The 23,151-nt window shown below is 37.0% G+C and overlaps 1 long non-coding RNA gene and 1 pseudogene across 1 annotated transcript in view; one reads left to right on the top strand and one right to left on the bottom strand.

The window, feature by feature from the left end:
* LOC123593991 overlaps window positions 1-19,105 on the bottom strand; it is a 67,109-nt gene extending 48,004 nt beyond the window's left edge. The window contains exons 1-2 of the long non-coding RNA XR_006710639.1: window positions 18,461-19,105; window positions 7,034-7,137 (exon numbers count right to left, since the gene is read on the bottom strand). This is a non-coding gene — a long non-coding RNA (uncharacterized LOC123593991). The remainder of the gene's footprint in view (window positions 1-7,033; window positions 7,138-18,460) is intronic.
* LOC123593986 lies at window positions 13,551-13,907 on the top strand (annotated as a pseudogene).
* Window positions 19,106-23,151: the final 4,046 nt, after the last annotated feature.

The raw sequence follows: 23,151 nt of genomic DNA, 5'->3' as shown, positions 1-23,151 counted from the left end.
TAGAACCCAACTGTCAATAGAGTGTGTAAGAAATGTATGGCCATCATCTTCGATCCAGCAAGTAGAATTTCCCACTTAGATATTAAAACAACAACAACAACAACAACAACAACAAACTCTTGATGAAAGCTAAAATATGAGCAGAAATTTCAGAATTTCTGAGAAATAGTGATAATTTAAAATTCTATATATAGAAATCAAGTACTTAAAAAAGCAATGAGCAGAATACTTATAAGTGGCAAATACACACGTCAATAAAAATAGAAGTGATTAAAGTAAGCAAATTAAATTTCCAAAATAATTAGAAAACAAAAGGATACAAAAGAAGCTTAAGGAAGCAAATAATGAAGGTAGAAATAGACATTAATGAGGCAGAAAATAGAAAAACAGGAAATCAAATGATTATGCTCTTTTGAAAAAAATCAACAAAAGAGATGAATCACTAAGAAATTTAATTTTAAAGAAATAAAGCACAAAAACATAACATAAAAAGAGAGAAGTAACTATTGATACACCGAAAATTTTAAAAATAAGAAAAGACTACTTTGCATACCAGTATGTAAATAAACTAGAAAACCTAGATGAAATGCATCATTTCATAGGAAAATACAATTTACCAAAATGGACCCAAGTATTGATGGAAAGCATAAGCAGAGCAATTACACTAGAATTAAAAGAAGTTATCAGGGAACTATCCCACAAAAATCACTAGGCCCAGATGATATCACTAATGTCTAACTATGATAGATAGTTTAAAAAGGAGAATATTTCAGATCATATCATTTATGAATAGTAATGCAAAAAATCCAAAATCAAATTTTAGTGAACTGACTTCAACACCACATTAAGGAAACATCATGACTAAGAAGGGTTTATAAAGAAATGCAGGGTTTGTTCAATTATTAGGAAGTCTAATAATACAAAGTTCTATATTAATAGTTCCGAAAGAGCCTTTGAAAAAATTCAACACTATTCCTAATAAAGACTCTCAAAAAAAAAAAAAGGGGGGTGAATACTTCCTTTACGTATAATGTTCATATATCATAGATTGTTGATTGGTAAATGTCATATATTTTGATATGATTAAGGTTAACATATATACACATATATTAATGTATATACCCTCACATATATGTGTGTATGTGCCCATATGTACACACACACACACACACACACACACACACAAACACAAAGGCAACATTTTACCTAATGTGAAAACACAAAGACATACCACCAAGGACAGGAACAAGGCAAGAATACCTACTGTCTCCACTATTATTTAACATAGTACTAGAGGTATTAACCAACTCAATTAGATAAGAGAAAACAAAATTGGAACAACAACAACAAAAAAGGAAGTAAAATTATATCTACCTGCAGATGATGTTCTAGCAATGCCTGAAAACCTAAAGAATTAGTGATAAAAACTCAAAAATCAGCAAGGTGGCAGCATATAAAATCAACACACCAAAATTAAAAACTTTTGTATATACAAATAATAACCTTGGAAAAGAAAACCTTGTTTACAATAGCCAAGAAAAATCTAAAATATTTAGGAATAAATAAAATGTGAAGTATTTAAAATTTACTTAAGGAAAAATCGAACCTGGAAGATATAAAAATAAATTTGAACAAAAAGACAGGCATTCCTTATTCCTGATTAGCATGTTTCAACACCATCAAGATATAAGTTATCTCCAAGTTAATTTATAAATTTAATATCCCAATAAAAATACCAACAAACTGTGTTTTTCTGGAGGTAGACACTACTTAGAAAAAAAGGGAGGTAATAAAACATACACACATATATTTGCTTATTCTTTCAAAGGAACACAGGTAACAAAAAGCATTGAAACAGACTGCCTACTAAGCATGTGCGTGGAGAATTGGGGGGTGAGGAGGGGGTGGTTTAGTGTGGAAAGAATAGGGGAAAGAGTACACTTTTGTGAGTATACTTTTCGAAAATGCTTTCCTTTTGGAAGCTTATTAATGTTCCATATATTCAAAAATTACAATTAAAACCACAAGTATGGGAAAATAAAAACATAAATTAAATGCAAACAAAAACAAAATATTCAAACTGTATTTCCAATTCGTAATCTGCCTACATTGAAGGGGGGAGAAATAGTTCAAATATGTTTTTCATTTTTGTTTTAAATTAAAATTTTATTTTTAAGATAATTGTAGACTAACATGTAGTGGGGAGAGGCTAGGATGCTTCATTACAGAGTGGCAAGGATCAAAGTCTAAGCTCCTCACCTGGCTTTTGCTTCAGTGAAGATGGGGCCCCAGTTTTGTCTTCAGTATCTGACTGGAGTAGACTGGTTATTGTCCAAAAGTTTCCTGTCTTGCTAAGCTGTGCTTTCCTAACTCTTTGGCTAGAGAAAGCAGCCTTTTGTTGTTTTTGTCTATGCTAGAGGTATTAACATCATCAGCTCCAAGTGTGGCATACAGAAGCCAAAAGGAAAAGCCAGGGAACTCATCATCATGTTGTCCCTTGGGTCTTAAGTGCCTGGCTAGTCTGCCTTCTCTCCATGTTTCAGAGTCTTCTGTTTAAGTATAAAGTCCACATTATTAGTTGTAATGAACAGAAGGAATAAAGAAAAGTATATATTCTGTCTTACTAAAAATGGAAGTTTTTCCCAAGTGACTTTCGAATATAGTCCTTTTACTACATAATCTTGGTCCAGGGGGGAAAAAAGACCCACAAACAAATCTGGAAGCCTTTCTTTTTTCTGGTATAAGCATAACAATTCTAAAATGATTTCCTATGCATTGTAGGAATAAATGATGAGTGAATGGGTTGATATTCTTGGAAAACAAGATTTATACTGTGCAGGAAGATGCAAATATGGGGGAAAGAAAGGCAAGGAAAAACTTGGTCGGGTGGATTGAAATTTGGAATTGAAGGTATGAACTGATTATTTCATCTATCTATCCATCCATCCATGCATCCATCTACATATGTTTGCCTCTTTTAGCTCTTTGCCTTTTGAACCAGCTATAAGCAATTATATTCTAATAGTAATCAGCACACTTAGTACCCAAATCTTGCCTACTAAATACCATTCCCCATTAAAAGGAACATTCCTTGTAGAAACACCTGATTTCAAGACTGTGGTAGGGAAGGTAAGAGTTGAAACAGAAGCATCTTGAGTCAGAATATAAAAAAGTGCTAAAAAAAAAAAAAAAAGTGATGGGGTAATGTGAAAAACCCCCTTGAAACCACTTTGAAGCTACTTCTCCTGGCTAAATCTGAGACAATTTGAACACAAAAATAAGTAAAGACAGTAATGAATTATAACCCACTTAGTAAAATAGAGATCCATGAGTCAATCCATGGATAGTATATAGCAGACAGGTAGGTAGGTAGGTAGGTAGGTAGGTAAGAATATAGATAGATAGATAGATAGATAGATAGATAGATAGATAAAGAAGAGCTGTTCCTTATATCAGAAAATTGATTGATAAATCAGGAGTTGGAAAATCACCATTTTGTAATTATCATACTGAAGATTGGTTTGAGCAAGAATCACCAACGAATGACAAATCTGGGAGGGGGGGGAATTTGAGGAGGATTAGGATATTTGCATGATTTTCCAAATGTCTCCCCACGGACTGCTCATTATTGCAATGGGAAAAAATAATAACTATACAGTGGATAAGTAGAACAAACCATTGGGAAAAGAAAATTAACATCACTAGTAAGGGGACAACAGACATAACCTGCCTTGATATATGATTTCCTGAGAAGGACACAGTATCAGTTACACAGTATTCTGGCTGGGGATGCAATAAACTGAATCTTATGAGAAAGACTAGCCCACATTGAGGAACACTTGAAAAAAACTGACCTGTATTTTTTGAAAGTACTTCTGTCATTACGATAAAGAAAGACTGACAAATTGCTCCAGATTAATGGAGACTAAAGACTAAATAACAACTAAATAAAATGTGTTATCCTGGACTGGATCCTGGACTCTTTGAAGAGAAAAAAAGTATAAAGGACATAACTGGCAAAATTGGGATAAGGATGATTGATTATGTAAAAGTATTATATCCATGTTAAGTATTTTGAATTTAATAACTGTACTGAAGTTATGTAAGGGAATAAAGTCAATATTCGTGTTTTTAAGAACTGTGCATGTAATACTGAGGAGTAAAGGGTCATGATGTATCATGATAATGCAACCTATGCTTCAATACATATTTGGAAAGAGCAAGAGGCTGACAGCACAAATGTGGCAAAATGTTAACAATGGGTGAATCTGGATAAAGGATATTTTGGAATTCACTTGTAACTTTATGAGGTTGAAATTGTTTCAAAGTATGAAAAACAAACAACAATGCGGGATACTAGATCAAAGATTAGAATGAAGGTAGGAAATGAAAACCCTATCCCCTAGATAGAAATTTGGAATGAAACTATTTTTGTTTGGGTTGGCAGAGTTTATGATCATAATCATTTTTCACATATTCAACTCATACTGGAAGAAACAACAGAACTTCAATGAATGTAAATGGCTAAATCAGGTTCCTTAGCTTGTTAGGGAAGGCTAACATTTAATTAGCAGTGAAAACTGAAAAACTGAAAATTGATTATATTAATGCAATTAAGGTGCATTTTTTTAAAGTTTATTTACTTTGAGAGAGAGAGAGCACGTGAGCAGGGGAGCGGAAGAGAAGGAGGGAGAGAGAAAATCCCTGGAAAGCTCTGTGCTGTCAGCGCAGAGCCAGACTCGGGGCTCAAACTCATGAACCATTAGATCATGACCTGAGCCGAAATCAAGAGTCAGATGCTTAACCAACTGAACCATCCAGGCGCCCCAAGGTGCATCTTTAGATAGAATTCAATGGTGCATATGTATTATTAGAATACGACCACTTTAGGCAGGCATTTTTGGTATTTGTTTAAACATGATCTATGCCATATGTTCCAACACACTATATCTATAGCCAATGCCCAAGCACAGCAGCTGATTCTTTTTCTTCTGGACAAATGGAGTTTCCTTGGCCCAGGAAAATACTTACAAACTCAACATTCATTGAATTCTCCATCCTCAGGACTCCTTCCTCCACCTCCTCACACACTCCTGCCAATCCTGATATCCTTTTACCCTTAGCAGAATCTTATTTCACTTTAGCAATTTGCACATTTGTAAAATTGGACACCTGGGGTTTTAACTTTCAAAGCATAGCTCAATGGGTGTGTCCCAGCTTCTTGGCTTCTTTGAATATGCATGTGCATCTAGTGTGTATGTGCATGCATGGCAGTCAGCTCCTTGATAAACTGGCCGTCTTGTACTCTCTTGGAATTCAGAGTTCTTCATGTATGACTACAAATTTATTGATTGTGGTCATGTTTCAGAGGCCAAACTCTCAGAAGTAAGTGACCATGTCTGTCAATTTGCCAGGTGTCACATATGATCTGTGATATATGTGACATGATAGGTGATATCATGACCAAGGAAATTCCTTTGGAGAATAGTTTTATGGCTCTGATATATACTTATACTGAAACAAGAATGAGCTAAATTATTAGCTTTTTGCTTGATGGCAGAAAACAAAGTCTTACAAAGGATAATCAAAGATTAAAATAGAGATGCACATGTAAAATTGGGGAGTAAAGAGGAATGATGTAGGATGATGTATGCAACCTATTCTTCAATATGTATTTGGAAAGAGCAAGAGATTGATAATGCAAATGTGGCAAAATGTTAAGAAAACTGGTGAATCTGTAAAAAGGATATTTTGGAGTTATTTCCCCACTAAGAGAGAATCAAGACCTCCTTACAGTCTCATAAGAGGCCATTTATTATCTCAATTTGAATTAATGTTTTTCTTGCTGCGATTGAACGTCTATTTGCCCATATATTTTGGTTGATTATTTTTTTGTGAATAGCTTATTTTTTGACTTTTCACATTTTTTTCTTTTGGGTTGGTCTTTACCTTTTTAATTTGTAAGAATATTTAAATATTAAGGATACTAACTGTATATCTGCCATACACACTGCAAATATTCTTCCCTTGCTTTTCACATACTGTTTAGCATTGTGGTGTTTTGCATAGAGAGATTTCACATTGCTGTATAGTTAAATCAGTTCATATTCACACTTATAATTTCTGGCCTTACTACTGTCCTCAAATTGCATATTTATTCTCCAAATGTTCTGCACTTTTTATAGCTGTACTTACTGTGAAACTTTTAATTTATATGCAGTTTTAATCTATGCATGATGGGAAGTAGAGAGCAAATATAATCCAAAATTTTGGTGAATTAAATATTTGGTGAATTAACTTAGTTTTATAAATTAAAAAAAAATTCTTGGAACGTTACAATAGAAGGATCAGACTATGTTTAAAATATATTTATACTGAAAACTAAAAAAAATATATAATCAGAAAACAAAAAATATGCCCTGCCTCTAGTTAGCTCTAATCTACATTGTGGGACAAGGGTATGGTCATCTAGGTAAAAGACATTCTATGCACTCTAAACATTACTGGGGGCAATGTTTTCTCCCTAGAGCAGGAGTCTCAACCTTGATTATACATTGGAATCACCTGCATTTTAAAATGCTGATGCCAGATCCCAGAGATTCTGATTTCACTGGCCTGAGCCTACCTATCTGGGATTTTAAAATCTCCCCAGGTGGTTATATAATGCACAGCTGAGGTTGAGACCACTGCATTAGAGCTTCTTCCTGATGTCTAACTGATATTATTTGCTAAAAGCTTAGCTATGATTGAAGTAAAGTTGTGTGTCTAAATTTTAGCACTAAAACCCTCCCATCTCTGAGCTATAATCTTAACTGAATACAGCCTGGAGAGACCACTAGGACGTTGGCATTGAGTTGGATATATTCTTTACCTTCTTCTGTGTACACTGTACAGACAATGAATTTAAGAGATCTGAAGAAGTGATGTGTCTAAAGAATTTTCCGAATAATTTCCAGTGAGAAAGCAAATTTAGCTCAGCATTTACCTTAGAAGTATGTGAATTGACCTTAAAATTATAACTATAGAAGCTTACCTTAGAAGTATAACTTTCTACTATGATTTCTTTGCAGATTCAAAACCAGGGACTTTCGTAAAAGCTTTGTAAAGCAAAATGTTGGCACTTCATGTTTCATTTTCCTTTTGGCATAAAGTAACAACATACCAATTATGGATTTTAGAGTGATTTTTTTCTGTATTTGTCAAGACATTTTTTTACAATGAATGCATATTACTTTTATCATTAGAAAAGATGTTATTTTTTAAACTAAAATTAACATTTACATCATATGATCAAAACTCTAAAAAGTATGCAGAAGGAAATGCATTTGTTATTAATTGTTGCCTCCAGATGGCTGAGACTATGAGCAATTAACTTTTTCCCTCTTGCTGTGTTTTTATATTTTCCAAATTTTCTGCCATAATCGCGTTACTTCTATAAAGGGAACATATTTATTTAAACATTAAAAATTCACCATGGGCTCATAAATCACCCAAATATTCTCAATAAGTTTTATTTTATAAAACCAATACAACCATTTAAATAGTATTCTGGGGGCGCCTGGGTGGCTCAGTCAGTTAAGCATCCGACTTTCACTCAGGTCATGATCTTGTGGTCCAGGAGTTGGGCCTTGCATCGGACTCTGTGGTGACAGTTCAGAGCCTGGAGCCTCCTTCAAATTCTGTGTCTCCCTCTCTCTCTGCCCTTCCCCTGCTTGTGCTCTCTCTCTCTCAAAAATAAACATTAAAAATATAGTATTCTGTTAAAAATGATTTTATTTTATATTTTTGATTTAAATTCTTCACAATTTAAATAATTGTTTCATTCTCAAGGGGAGAAATTTTGTTTTTCTATCTTGATATTTCCATGCAAGGAGGTATCACCAGAAGCTCTTTTGGCATTCTTTCTCCTGTTTTGTTTTTTTCCTCCCCTTCTTCAAGCCTCTTTTTCAAAGAGGAGTTGCTAATGTGAAAGTCAGGTGTCAACTGGATTCTAGTTGCAGTCAACAGACTCACAAACTTGAGTCTGCCCCCTACCTCCTGCACTGCCCGCCTCATGGATTGGTCAGAGTTAGATGCCTTCCCTGATGTCTGGTCTCGTGTGACCAGGCTAGGAGGGGGACAGGCTGACTTGTCTGATCTGTGGGCGCCTGGGTGGTTGTCAAGGCTGTTTGCAGTCCTCTGTTTTCAGTCTCTTTGTCCATCTAGCTCTTCATCCCAATAGTTCCCAAGGCTAGAAGGGGGGGAAGCGTGAAGCCTTATTTAGGTCTGAGGCCAAACCATATTTGCAAATCCATCTTCACCAGGGCATCTTGTAGGTTGAAACTTACTGCGCCTCCAGTAATAAGGGTTGTCACTGTTATCTCTATGTAGGTATCTGCGGGTTGTGTTTATGGGCTATTGGAGCAAAATCTAGAAGGGGAGTAGACCATGGAGTAGAGGAGGAGTAAACTGTTGGTACCCCAGCTTCTCATACATTCTCCTAGAAGCATTTCATGGATGACATCCAGCAAATGTTTATGGGGTGTCTACCATGTGTAAAACCCTTTGGAGTGGACAAAGTCCTCAAAGAGTTCACAATCTAAGTGTGCATAAGTGTCTTTGTGGGTGAGCATGCTTGTCTGTGTATGTTGTTCAAACCTGCACTCAACTAATTATAATGCAGTGTAGTAAGTGGTAGAAGAAAAATTAGCAAAGAGCAGTAAGAATAGAGAGGAGGGGCATTTGACTCCTCCACTCCTTAGCTCATGCCAGACTTCCATTTTCAGTAGACAAGTGTTTGACAGCCTGTTATAGAAGTACATGACAACATGTCAAGAGATTTTGGTCTCAGTCTGTTCCACCACTAACTGGGATACCTTTTCTCTATGGGCCTCATTTTCCCTATTTTGGTAACAAAGGATGTTAGAGGTGGCTTTCCATTATTCCTTATAAAATGCTGTGATTGATTCCTTTCAGTGGATGAAAAATTAACTGTAATTTGCAATTCACTGCCAATCATAACACACATTATCTTTGAGTCAAAAGACACCTTAGAAGTCATCTGGTACAACACTCTTAATTCACAGAGAAGGAAGCCAGCACCTCCAGAAATATAAGTGTTTTATCCAAGGTCAGAGCCATTATTGGTACCCAGGTTTCATTACTTCAGTGCAGCCTGATGTTAGACTAGAAGAACAGAATTTGGTTAAGAGTTGCTGGACTAAATGCCCAGCAGAATTTGACTCAGTACAGTCAGCATAAAACAAATGTATGCAATCTAAGGGATTTCAGGTGAGATATATTCCCTTGAGCAATCAACTGGACATTCTTGGCAGGAGGCAGTAATGTGATTGGGGAAATATCTATGAATACCATTCTTTCTGTGCCCCAGAAATGTCACCCGTCTCAGGAATGTGACTAGCTGGGTGTTTAGAAACATTAAAAAGCATGTGAAATAGACTTCTAAGATAATGAAAAATTTCCTCTATTCATTTTAGAGTAAGTAGTCTGTTTACAGTAGATTAAGTAAAAGGTATATTACTGGGTTTTGGTGAGCTTGGTGTTCTCTCTTGATTTGTTTCTCGATTTTATCAGTGACTTTTAGGTGAATGTTAAGTACAGAGTCAGTAACTGTGAATTGCTCCAAGCACTGTGTCATGCTGGAAAAAACAAAGGAACAGAGCCATCAAATGAAGTTCTGGTTTAAAAATAATTCTAGCAAAGATCAATTTGTTTAAATAGTAAGTGAGTCTAAGCACCAAATTCACTCCTGTGCCCTCTGACTTTGCTCTCAGTTGGCCTCCTCCTTGTACCCATCCAAGAACAGCATGGACAGCTGTGGTAGAAATCAGGGTGTGTCTCTGGCTACGGGGCTCAAATGCCACACACTAGATTCTCTCTCTCATCGTGGCATTTGAGGTTGAGATCCACACGTTGGCTTTGTTCCCTAGGCAGCTGGGAGGTTGTATGGGGTCACAGGGCTTCTCACATGGGTGCATGGCTTCCCCTTCCCAGTGGCCTCATTTCCTCTGAGGGTAGAAGCAATGCATTTCCATTCTCCTTTAGTATTCCTCAGAATTTTCCAAATGATGAAGTGGGGTTTTACTTTGGGATGATGCTATATTTGGGGAATGACTCGTATGGGGGAAAGGTACTTCACATAACCATCAGCTTCACAGAGGACTTTTCTGTTATTGGGTTTTTGGAAACTATTTGTCTGTGGGTAGGTTTTTGAGTCTCTATTCACACACACACACACACACGCACGCACAAATGCATGCACACATACTGCAGGATGTTTTCATCTGTTTTTAGTTTTAACTTGATAGTCATTCATTTCTTCACTTGACCAAGATATACCGAGTGCTTGCTCTGTGCCGGTAACTATCTCTTTATTGACAAGATGTACATTTGGTCATGTGACTTAGCAATCTGATAAGAGTACTTTGGAGTAGCTCCCTCTGCAATAATTAACTTTAAATAAGAATAAGCCAGTCATCCACATGAAAAGATGCTCAACATAACTCATCATCAGGGAAATACAAATCAAAACTACAATGAGATAGCACCTCAAACCTGTCAGGATGGCTAAAATAAAAAACACAAGAAACAACAGCTGTTGGCGAGGATGCAGAGAAAGGGGAACCCTCTTAAACTGTTGGAAGGAATGTGAACTGGGGCAGCCATTCTGGAAAACAGTATGGAAGTTCCTCAAAAAGTTAAAAATAGAACTATCTTATGATCCAGCAAATGCACTACTAAGTATTACCCAAAGAACACAAAATACTAATTCAAAGGGATAGATACACCCCAGTGTTTATAGCATTATTTATAATAGCCAAATTATGGAAACAGCTCAAAAGTCCCTCAACTGATGAGTGGATAAAGGTGATATATATATATATATATATATATATATATATATATATATATTCCTTATATATATATATATATTCCTACACACACACACACACACACACACACACACACACACACACACACCATGGAATATTATCCAGCCATAAAAAAGAATGAAATCTTGCCATTTGCAACAACATGGATGGAGCTAGAGAATATTATGTCAAGCAAAAATAAGTCAGCCAAAGAAAGACAAATACCATATGATTTCACTCATGGGTGGAATTTAAGAAACAAAACAAATGATCGTAAGAAAAAAAAGAGAGAGGCAGACCAAGAAAGAGACTCTTAACTGTAGAGAACAAACTGATGATCACCAGAGAGGAGATGGGTGAGGGATGAGTGAAATAGGTGATGGGGATTAAGGAGTGCTTGTCTTGGTGAGCACCTGGTGATATTTGGAAGTGTTGAATCACTAGATTTAGTTTTTATACTTAAAACTAATATTACACTGTATATTAACTAACTGGAATTTAAGTAAAAACTTAAAAAGAATAAGCCAGTCATTAAGCAATAATAATTTTAGAGAGTCATAAAAGGAAATGGGAAATGTATCCAAGGGCTATTCCCAGCATCGGCTTTCTTATTTGTGTGATCATGAGTTTATTAACGTACTTGCTCTTCTCCTAAGAGTGAAGGAGTTCTTTGGCATCAGAAGTAGAACGTGATTCCTATGGTGCTGCAAGAATGATTCAAACTACACCAATCCCTTCAGATAAATGCCAGGCCTACTATAAATATTTTTCAAATCCAGAAGACCTCATACATGAATTATCACTGATATATTCAAAAATGATTTCTAACTTTTGATTCTATGCTTTTGGTATATCTCTCAGTAAATGTAAAAGATAAAAAATTATGATCCCTAGCCAATCTAATTCAGATTTGACTACCCTCTTGGGGGCTATGTTTTCTATTCAGGCATTTATTTTTTCTCAAAGAATGGTGAATCAGGAGATCATTTGTTCTTGTTGAAGACTCAGATGTGGATAAAGATGATTATATATCTAGGGGCGCCTGAGTGGCTCAGTCAGTTAAGTGTCCAACTCCTGATTTCAGCTCATGTCATGATGTCATCGTTCATAAGACTGGACCCTGAGTTGGGCTCTGTGCTGGTGTGGAGTCTGCTTGGGATTCTCTCTTTCCCTCTGCCCCTCCCCCACTCATGTATGTACACTGTCAAAATAAACATTAAAAAAGATTATTATATAACTAATATTTCCTATACATGAAACATTCCACATGGAAATTTGTTTTAAAGCTCCATAATCATATTACATTACTAGGTTAACACTTATCTGAGGAAAAGTGAAATATTTAACAGTATTAAGACAAGCTTGACAGGAAGTGATGGAAAGTCTCATCTTGAAGAGACACAGTGGTGGGCCAACTCCAAATATTCTCAAGAGAAATTTTAAAGGAGATGCTTTAGTAAACCTGTACCTATACATAAAAAATAGACTAAAAAACTACTTCAGGTGGAAATATGAAATTATCATACAAAACAGTATTAAGTGTATGTTTCCACCCACACATGCCTAATTTCAATAATTATGTCAAGTAACCATGTCCTTTCTCAGTAATTGTCAGGGAAAAACTGTCCTGTCAAGGCTTCTTTATGTTTCTCCTCCTATGTTGGAAATATGTAATATGTTGGATACAAATTAATTTGCTAATAATGAGGAAGATAGAGATTTGAAATTTTAAACCAAGCATCCTTTGGAGAATCATTCCATCTTATGTCTCAGGTTTTAAATAGAATGTATGGGGGTGCCTGGGTGGCTCAGTCGGTTGAGCGTCCGACTTCGGCTCAGGTCATGATCTCACAGTCTGTGAGTTCGAGCCCGCATCGGGCTCCATGCTGACAGCTCAGAGCCTAGAGCCTGTTTTGGATTCTGTGTCTCCCTCTCTCTCTGACCCTCCCCCGTTCATGCCCTGTGTCTCTCTGTCTCAAAAATAAATAAACGTTAATAAAAAAAAATTAAAAAAATTAAATAAATAGAATGTATGTTTTGGACTCTTGAATGTTCTTGACATGAACTATTGAGGCTACAATGAAGAATCCTTACCTGTGAGGTCTTGAATTCCAGATGGGATTTTGAGTTTATTTATTTTATTTTTTTTTTAACGTTTATTTTTGAGACAGAGAGAGACAGAGCATGAATGGGGGAGGGTCAGAGAGAGGGAGACACAGAATCTGAAACAGGCTCCAGGCTCTGAGCTGTCAGCACAGAGCCCGATGCGGGGCTCGAACTCACGGACCGCGAGATCATGACCTGAGCCGAAGTCGGATGCTCAACCGACTGAGCCACCCAGGCACCCCATTTTGAGTAGTTTAAATGTGGCTCTGTTGGAAGCAGAGAAACATTCTAAGGGAATTCCATTATTTTAATTTTTAAAAATATTTATTTTCAAGGGGGAGAGGGGCAGAGAGAGAGAGAGAGAGAGACAGAATCTGAAGCAGGCTCCAGGTTCTGAGATGTCAGCAAAGAGCCTGCTACAGGGCTCGAACTCATGAACCACAAGATCATGACCTGAGCCAAAGATGGACACTTAACCGACTGAGCCACCCAGGTGCACCTTACTAAGTTTGTTTTAAAATTACAACTTTAGCCTTAAAGATTGGGACTGGCTGGGAATGCGAAAGGATCAACATGGCTTTGGCTAGAGATTTACTACACTGTCCTTGGAAGAAGAAAAGAAAAAACATAAAAAGAAACGGTTAGTTCAAAGCCCAAACTCCTATTTTATGGATGTAAAATGTCTAGGTTATTACAAGATTATCACAGTTTTCAGCCATGCTCAGATGGTTCTTTGTGTAGGCTGTTCAATAGTGTTGGACCAGCCAACAGGAGGGAAGGCCAGACTCACAGAAGGGTGCTCATCTAGAAGAAAGCAACACTAATGATCCATATAACCTCTTGAATTTGTGTTATATTGCAGAACACCTTATCGGTTCAGTAATTCAAGTCACTCTACCAAGATAATTAAATTATGTTTAATTTTTTAAAGTATACAACAGTGACCTCCTATTTTGGTGTCAGTTTTTCAATGAAGTTTGGATTATGGGCAAAAAATAAATACATAAAATTACAACTTACACAACCAAATCTTAACTTAAAAAGGAAGGAACACCCATAAACTTACTGCTTATTCAAATAAATCACTATCAGTTTTTCTGTGTCTTTTATCTGTTTTACAAAAATAATAAGTACTATAATTGTAGGACAGATAAGCATTTGTATTTTTTCTATTAATACTGCAACAAACATTTCCCTTTTAATGAGTATATCATATTCTCATAATTTCTTAACTATTTCTGGTATTGTAAATGAACACTCTTTCTAATTTTTGCTACCATGAGTAATATTACAATACCTTTTTGTATGATTATAACTTCTTTTTTTTGTGGAGAGATTATTCCTTTAGGGAGAAATTGCCAAGTGTGAGATTACACGGTCACCGCCTATGAATATTTTTATGGCTCTGAAATGTGTTGCCAAATTGCTTGCTAAAAGAGTTGTACCAAATGCAAGTTGGCTTTTAAAGGTCAGACTTATTTTGATACAAGATCAACATATGTGTTATATTAAACTGACCACTTATCTAACTGGTGAGAAATAAAAAATATTATTTCCTAATATATAGAATAAGAATATAAGCCAGGAATCATGCCAAAGTCTGCTATATTGTGAGTGGGCCAGGCAATCACAAATCTCAGTTCTGTTCATTTTGGTCATAATTATAAAGTGGATCCCTTCTGGAAGTTATATTTTGGACAAGCTATAGCCTAAGGCCCAGATAAGATAATCTCAATGCTTCTTTTTGCCTCAGCACACGTGGGAGGACTGAGGCCATTATTTTACTTGTTTATATGCATAGTGAGCTCAATTTTATATTGTAATTTCCTTCATTTGAGAGGATTAAGAATGAGGATGATAGTTAGTTCCCAAACTCCCTGGAAGCAATGTAATTTTCCTTTCAATAAATAAGGCAGTCAGATTCTGATGCATAGTTTAAAAATACCACCCACAAATTTTATCTGTACAATGCCACAGTTGTATAATTTTGTTATTCTTGGTTTAGCAGATATATTTAATGAAAGGGCTAAAATGAATACATGAATGCATCCAGGGAAACTGGAGCCACAGGTGACCTATGAGAGAATGAATCCTTTCCATGGCATAGATTTAATTCAGGTGAGCCATCACAGGATCTGAGATTCAAGTGTTTAAACAATTGTTCCAAGATGTCTTGGTCTCAGCAAAAGTGGCTAAATCTCTTCCTCTCTTCTTTCTCCAATATATGTAAAGTCTTTGTGTAGAGTTTGGAATAACACCATTTATTGGTTATGCCACAAACACTTGCATTCATTCTTCAGGTTGTTTTCTTACATTCACATTTGACTTCCCTGTCTTGAGTACTGAATTAAACTTCCTTGATGGTCAGGACATCTATTTATTTAATGTAATGGCTGCCTCTTTTTCTTATTATCTCCAGGCACATCTTTATGGATCACTGAAAAAGACTACTTCATTTCTCAAACAACACAACCAGCAGCCAGAGGGACCTTATCAGGTGGAATTCTCAACATAGGGGAGACACCAAGAAGTTGGCAAAAGGGAATAGGAGGATGGATAGGGTAACTCATATTTTCCTGTTGGTGCCCTGGTCGCAGGACTGGCATGGGGGATGGTGCCTATCTTGGCATTTTTAGCAAAATAAAAGAAATCCTAGAGACTAGTGGTTTAGGCACAAGTTCTAGAGTCAGACAGACTTGGAGCGTATGTCTATCTCAATCACTCGATACCATTTCCATCACTCAACAGCTCTGAGACTTTGGGTCAGATCCTTAGCTTCTCCAACTTCAGATTTACCTTCCATAAAATGTAATTAATGTCTACTTTTCATAGGGCCAGTTAGAGGTTTTCTTTTCCAGTCTTTTTCCTGATGTGGCTCCTGACTGATGGCTGATATTTGGTAGCTGATATTTGAGAAAAAAACATGACTATGTGTCTTATTTTAAATTTTACATCTGGTATTGTGGGAGAAACACATTAGACTTTGGATTCATTGAAAAAAAACTCCTTATATAATGAAATATTTAGTAAGGCTGCAGGATATTAAGTCCATATATAAAACTCAATTTTATTTCCATAAAGGAGCAACAAACAAATAGAAAATAAAATTGGGGGCGCCTGAGTGGCTCAGTCGGTTAGGCATCCGACTTGGGCTCAGGTCATGATCTCGCGGTCTGTGAGTTCAAGTCCCAAGTCAGGCTCTCTGCTGACAGCTCAGAGCCTGGAGCCCGCTTCGGATTCTGTGTCTCTCTCTGCCCCTTCCCCAGCCACGCTCTGTCTTTCTGTCTCTCAAAAATAAACATTAAAAAAAATTTTTAAAAAAGAAAAGAAAATTGAAAAACTATTCATGTATAGGAACATTCAAGAACATAAAATACAAATAAATTTAACAAAAGATATGTAAAGCTCTACACTGGAAAGTGAAAAACATTGATGAGAGAAAATAAAGAAGACTTAAAATAAATGGAGAAATATAGACTGTTCATAGACTGGAAGACTTATTATTGTTACGATGTCGTTCTCCCCAAATTGATGTATATATTCAGTATATACATATGTGGAGAAAAATAAACCTCTACTCCAACCTCACATAATATAAAAAAATTAATAAAGATGAATCACAACCCTAACATAAAAGCTAAAACTCTAAAGTGCCTAGAAAAAAACATCAGAATATATTGAGCCTGGAATAAGCAATAACTTATTTGAAAAAACACATACAAAAAATGTAACCATAAAGAAAAAAATTAATAACTTGGACTTTATCAGACTTAAAATCTTTTGCTCATCAGTGACACTATTAAGAAAAGGAATGGACAAGACATGGCTTGGGAGAAAATATTTGTAATACACAGAGCTGATATACATATTTATATATTTGAAATACACAGATATGAGTTTATATCCAGAATATAAAGAACTATAAATTAAAAAATTAAAAAAAAATTTTTTTTAAAACCCAATAAAGAAATGGGCAAAAGATACAAATAGACAACTGACAAAAGGTGAATCATCAATTAACATAAGAAGAGATGGTCAACACCATCATTCATCAGGGAAACGCAAATTAAAATTACAATGTAATGTTAAGTCACACTTATTAAAATATTTAAAATTAAAAAGATGGACAATACTAGATGTGGGTGAGGATGTGGGAGAACCAGAACTCACATGTGTTGCTGATAAGAGCACAAAATGGAGCAGCCCCTTTGGGAAAAATGTTTGGCAGCTTCTTATGAAGTTAAACATAGTTAAACCCTAACCTATGAACCAGAAATTAGGTATTAACTAAACAGAAATAAAAACATTCATTGAGCCAAACCTAAAAACAATCCAAACGTCCATCAATAGGTGAATGGATAAACAAATTGCGATATATTCATACTAAAGAATACTCCTAGCAATAAAAAAGAAAGAAGTACCAATACATGCAACATGGCCGATGTCAAAAAACATGTTGAACAAAAGAAATCAGATACAAAAGCGAACCTACTGTATGACTGCATTCATATCAAATTCAAGAACAGATAAAACTGAACTATGATAGAAACTAGAACAACGGTTGCCTGTGGATGGGGGTGGGACTGACTGGAGAGAGCACAAGGGAAAATTTGGTGGTACTGCAAACATTTTACATCTTGGTCATAGTGTTTGTTAAATGTGTACATACATTTACCAACATCAGACTTTGCGCACAAGATCTGTTCTCTTTACATAAATTTTATTTTACTTTATTTTATTTTTGGAAAGACGAGAGAGAGAGAGAGAGAGAGAGAGAGAGCATGTGAACAGAGGAAATGGGAGGGGGGAGAGGGAGAGAGAGAGAGAGAGAAAGAGAGAGAGAGAATCCCAAGCAAGCTCCACGCCCAGCACAGAGCCCAATGTGGGGCTCGATCCCATGAGTGTGACATCATGACCCGAGCCAAAATCAAGAGTGGGATGCCCAACCAACGGATCCACTCAGGCACCCCTGCATGAATTTTATTTTAATAAAAACAAAAAATGAATGCACCTAAATTAGAAGTCAGGCTGGGAAAACCAAATGAAAGCAACTTAATTTATTTTAGTTCTCTGGTGTTTGAAATTTTAAAAATATATCATTTACTCAAATATTTTCCACCATCTATCCTTCCAATTTTAAGTGGTAAACTATGATTATTTACCCCCAAATAATTTCTCTCCTTGGAGGTAGAAGAAAGAAGATACTGTTTCACAGTTTTATAAATACAATAAGAACAAAGGAAGAACTGCAAACTGTGGTTTGCATTTTCATTAGTTTCCAACAAGTAGTTTGAATGACATGAAGTTTACAGCGTCTCTAGCACTCCCATCAGCCTTCGAACGCTCTGTACTTAATAACAACTATGCGTCTTACAGATTCGTCGGAACTCAAGGTCAGGGGAAAGGTTGTATCGTGGATGATTTAACATAAAAAGCCAGAGGTTCTTTCCCTAAACCTTACCATTTTTAGAAGTTAAAAATACCTGAGAGAATGACGACGGAGGTATTGCTGGAGAAGGTCGTCAAGAGGATCTGACCGCCAGTTGACCCGCGAGCGGGACCACGCAGTTAGAGGCTCCTCACCTCCTGTCCTGGACTTGGAATATACGTTCCGCTCATGGTTCCCGTAGCCGGAGTCATTTCAAAGATGCAACCTTGAGAGAGCAAAGTGTTGCTGAGACTGTACAATACATGTGAGAGAACCCAGGTAAGGCTTCTGTATAAACTCTTAACATTTTGGCGAGTGAGTGCAGAGGTGCACTCGTCTTGCAGCCTCCTGTGTTAAGCCTCCTATGTAAGTAAGTTTCCTTGCTTATTAAAACTGCCGCCTCCCTAGCTTATCCTAAAATGTGTGTAAAAAGCAGGCATTTTACGATAAAATTGTGCAGTGCATGTTCTATGTGGAATTCAGAGGAAAACCCAGATTCAGTGATTAACAATGCCAAAAATGCAAGTAATTAGCCATCGTTCAAGTAAAATTGTGGTGCCATTTCTCTTTTGTGGCGTTTTAGACCTTTGTTGCCCCCAAATTCCATTTTATTGGAAATCCGTTTTCCACCTGGTCTTTCTTGACATGGTTTTCCCCCCCTACTTTAAATAGATTCTAAGTAAGATTCTGAATTTCAGGAGTAACAACAACAGTAACAAAAAAACTGCCACCTGTCAATCTGGAGTGGCCTGCCTCTTTCTTCTGTCTCTCCTAGCCCAGGATGCGTGTACAAGGGCCAGTTTCAAATTTCACCTAAGAAGCTCCTCAGGTTGCAAACAAACAGGCATGCTGAGATTATGTAAATAAATGCAATGCAGTCTAAAATGAGCTGTTCTTTTAGATTTAAATTTTGCTGCTGCCTCATAGAATTATAAATTATAGATTATAGATTGCTCTGCTCTTCTTTTTTATTTGTTCAGTTTCTGGAGTCTTGTTTCTTCCTCTCGGTCAGAGGAACCTTTCTAGGTGACTGGGGTGGACTTAACTGAAAAGTGGAGAGTGGGCAGGATTCCTCTTTTACTCTTGCTTACCAAGTGCTTTTTAAAATCTGATTTCATTTGGTAGAAGTATGGCATTAACTGATGTGTGAGTTAAGTATAGCATTGCTTCCCTGGAGAGTGGATAGTGACTCCTTTCTTTTTCTTAAAAAAAAATAGACTGTTTTTCCTAAAAGCAGTTTTAGGGTCACAGAAAAATTGTGCAGAAAGTACAGAGAATTGCTGTATTCCTCCCCACCCCACCCTCGGTTTCCCTATTATTAATACCTTGCATTGGTGTTCTACATTTGTTACAATTGATGAGCCAATATTGATACATTGTTATTATTATTAACTGAAGTCCATAGTTTAGAGCTCACTCTTGTACATTATAGGGGTTTGGACAAATATATAATTATGTAATGGCATGTATCCACCATTATTGTATCATACAGAACAGTTTTACTGCCCTAAAAATCTTTTGTGCTCCCCCTGTTCATCTCTCTCCACCCCAACCCCTGACCACCACTGATCTTTTTACTGTTTCCATAGTTTTGCCATTTTTAGGATGTTATAAAGTTGAATTCATGTACTATGTAGCTCTTCAGATTGACTCCTTTCACTTAGCAATACGCATTTATGATTTCTCATGTTTTTAGTGGCTTGATGGTTCATTTTATTCCTGAATAGTATTCTGTTGTATGGCTATACCACAGTTTATTTATCCATTCTTCTCTTGAAGGACATCTTGGTTGCTTTGAACCGTAGGCAATTATGAATAAAGCTTGCTATAAATATTTGTAGGTTCTCTTTGTGGACATAAGTTTTCAGCTCATTGGGGTAAATACTAAGGAGCACAATTGCCCTTCTTTTTCAATAAAACTTTTACATCTCTTATTTATATCTTGATAAATTATAATTTGCCTTTTGTGGCTAACTCTTGTGACTGTGTCTCTCCCAATTTCTTCCCCTTGAAACCATTTCAGTTTCTGCCACATATGAATCCCAAGAATGCCAGACACATGCCAACAGCTTTCTCTTTGAAAAGCAAAAAAAATGTTTTCAAACTTGTAGGAACTACAACTGATTCACCTTACAGTCATTGATAGAGGTGGTCCATGAAATAGTTTGTTTCTGCAGGTGGATGTTAAGTGCTAATAGTTACTCTTAGCAAAATACACTGCCTTGTCACTTCTGGTTCCTGCAGTCATATACACACGTGTAGTTAAGTTTTGCTCTTTCTTTTAATGATGCCCCAGCCTGTTTATTCTGATCAAAACCACTGCTCACAAGGAGACAATAATGACTTTAGAGTTCATATACTCTGAATTGTGTGTGATACTGGGAAAATCTCTCAGCCTTTCTGATCTCCAGTGTCCTGGTTTGTGAAATGGACCAATAATATCCACCTGGCGAGGTGATGTGGAAGATTGGAGGTGATGTGAATAAAGCATCTACTTCCTATATGCCTGGCTCATTGGGAGCAATCTGTAGATGATATGGTGGTGGTGATAATTAATAGCAGCTGTGCATATAGCAAATAGGTAGCCCGGGAGAATTAGATGCTTTGTGCTTCAGTAGGAAAATTTTATCTGGAAAGTAAGAAGGGTGACCAACACATATAACCATGTCTCCCGATAGTCCCCCCCCTCCCCCCCCCCCCCGTTTCCTACTGATGTCCAGGTATGCTTAAAAACATTCAGAGCTGTCTCCTTGCCATTAATGCCTAATTCTCTTACTGACCTGCCAGCAGGTCCCATCGAGCTGTGTCCCATCAGGATCTAATAAAAAAGCATTTCTTTTCTTTGTCCACTTTGTCCACTCCTGTTCCACATTCTCTTGTCAGCCTGCTTCTTCCTCCCGATGCTTATCTGAGATTTCCTGTGTATCACACAAAGCTTCACTGCATGCTCCAGTCCACAGTTTGTTGCTGTTGCCCCTTCCTTCCTGACACCAGAATAATTGGTGACTGGCCATTCATTAGCTCATACTCATAAACTATATTTTGTTGTTGTTAATCCACCTAAGCAAGCTCTTGAACTTAGGGGACCATGACTTCTATTTCATGTACTCCACACAGTGCCCTATCAGATATAGATGTTTAACTAATCAATGAATTAGTTAATTTAACTCAATCCCAGAAACGAAGTGGGTATTTCTCTCATAAAACTGATTTCTGGGCAACTTTAAAATAAGGAGGACGTTCATTTGCCCAGGAGAGGTTCGGTTTTATCTAGGAGTAAGACTATGGAGCAATAAAATATCCCTGCAAGTCCTTTCTGGGTGGGTAGCTGTCTTAAGATTTTGCTATCTGGGAAACCCTGGATTGTCTGTGGATTAGCTGAGATTGATCTTTTACATCAGTCACCAGTCTTGGCGTCCACCATAGCCATGCTGATTCTGTCATCTCCTACGGGGCTGATGCTCAACATTAATGATAACATCAGCCCAGGTGGCATGTAATTGGGAAAGTGAGCCTTTTTACAACCTAGAATAATACGAGAGATATTCATATCCAAATAGAATAAATATAGTTGTGGATTACTTCCTATTTGTGTTCATACCACCCTCCTCACTCCTCTCAACTAATCCAGCTTGATACTTGACTGTCCTTCTAATTGTTGTCACCTGTAACACTGACAATGCATTTTGCTGAAGGGGAAGCTTAACAAGGTTGGTAACTTAGTGCAGGTTATTTGGAGGACACTCATGCCGACTCTTGAGTCCAAGTGAGTTCAGAAAGCAATGGAATATTCCGTACATCCCCCCACATGACTTCTGCTGCCCGCCAGGGTCTGTTTCTCCTGTAAGAAATCAGAGCTGTCTGGCAGAGGCCGGCTAAAATCAGAGAAATCCTGACTTTAGCTGTTTCAGAAAGTGACCCAGTATTTGAGGAATGATGAAGACATAATTAAATATGAGTAAAAGGCTTGGAGTTCTTCCCGTTCTCTTCCAGAATGGGTGTTCACTAGTGTGACTGTTATTTTTGTGACTATCACTTTATCTACATTTCGACTAGCACTTGGAACACTACCTCTGGGCAACTTACATGAAAGCTTGTTTTCCAGGATGAAGTAAGCTGGCAGAAATTTCCATTGTCCATCAATTCTGGTGTAAATGGTTTGCCCTTGCTGGATATTTCTGGGCCCTGGGTGTCCTCCCGACGAAATAACTGCTGTTTCTCCAAGTGCAAAGTGGTTGAGGAGATAGCCAGTGGATGCTTCAGGCTTTTATTTTCTATCCCTGATACGTGAAAAGATAGCCTAAATTGAGAAGGGACAGCATTCAGCTCTGCTGGATTTCCAGTGCTTCCCAGATTTTGCACTATTAGCTTATTTTTTCCAACACGGCTCTATAATAACAACCCACTCCTTTCCCTGCACTCCTGGCCCCTCATGATGTTTTATTATGCTCATGCTGAAAGAAAAGGTGTCTGTGCATACTGTATCTCTTCATTTGGCTTCAGGGATTTCCCTTTGATTTGGAAAGAATAATCTTTCAAATTCCGCTATAAAATATACAGGAGAGAAAAAACGATTAAGTTCCAGGAATGTGCACTGGTGTTGACATTGTGCTCTAATATTGCTCCTGTGAATGATCAATTACTCCTAAGTCTGAATTATCCGCACTGCTGTTCACCACCGTAGGCATGGTTTAACTTTGTTTCCATTATGCTCAGTCGGTTGAGCGCCGACTTTGGCTCAGGTCA

This window comes from Leopardus geoffroyi, chromosome B1, assembly GCF_018350155.1.
Source record: "Leopardus geoffroyi isolate Oge1 chromosome B1, O.geoffroyi_Oge1_pat1.0, whole genome shotgun sequence".
NCBI classification, from domain to species: Eukaryota; Metazoa; Chordata; class Mammalia; order Carnivora; family Felidae; genus Leopardus; species Leopardus geoffroyi.
Note: the sequence above shows the minus strand (reverse complement) of the source record. Positions and strands in the feature narration are given on the sequence as shown.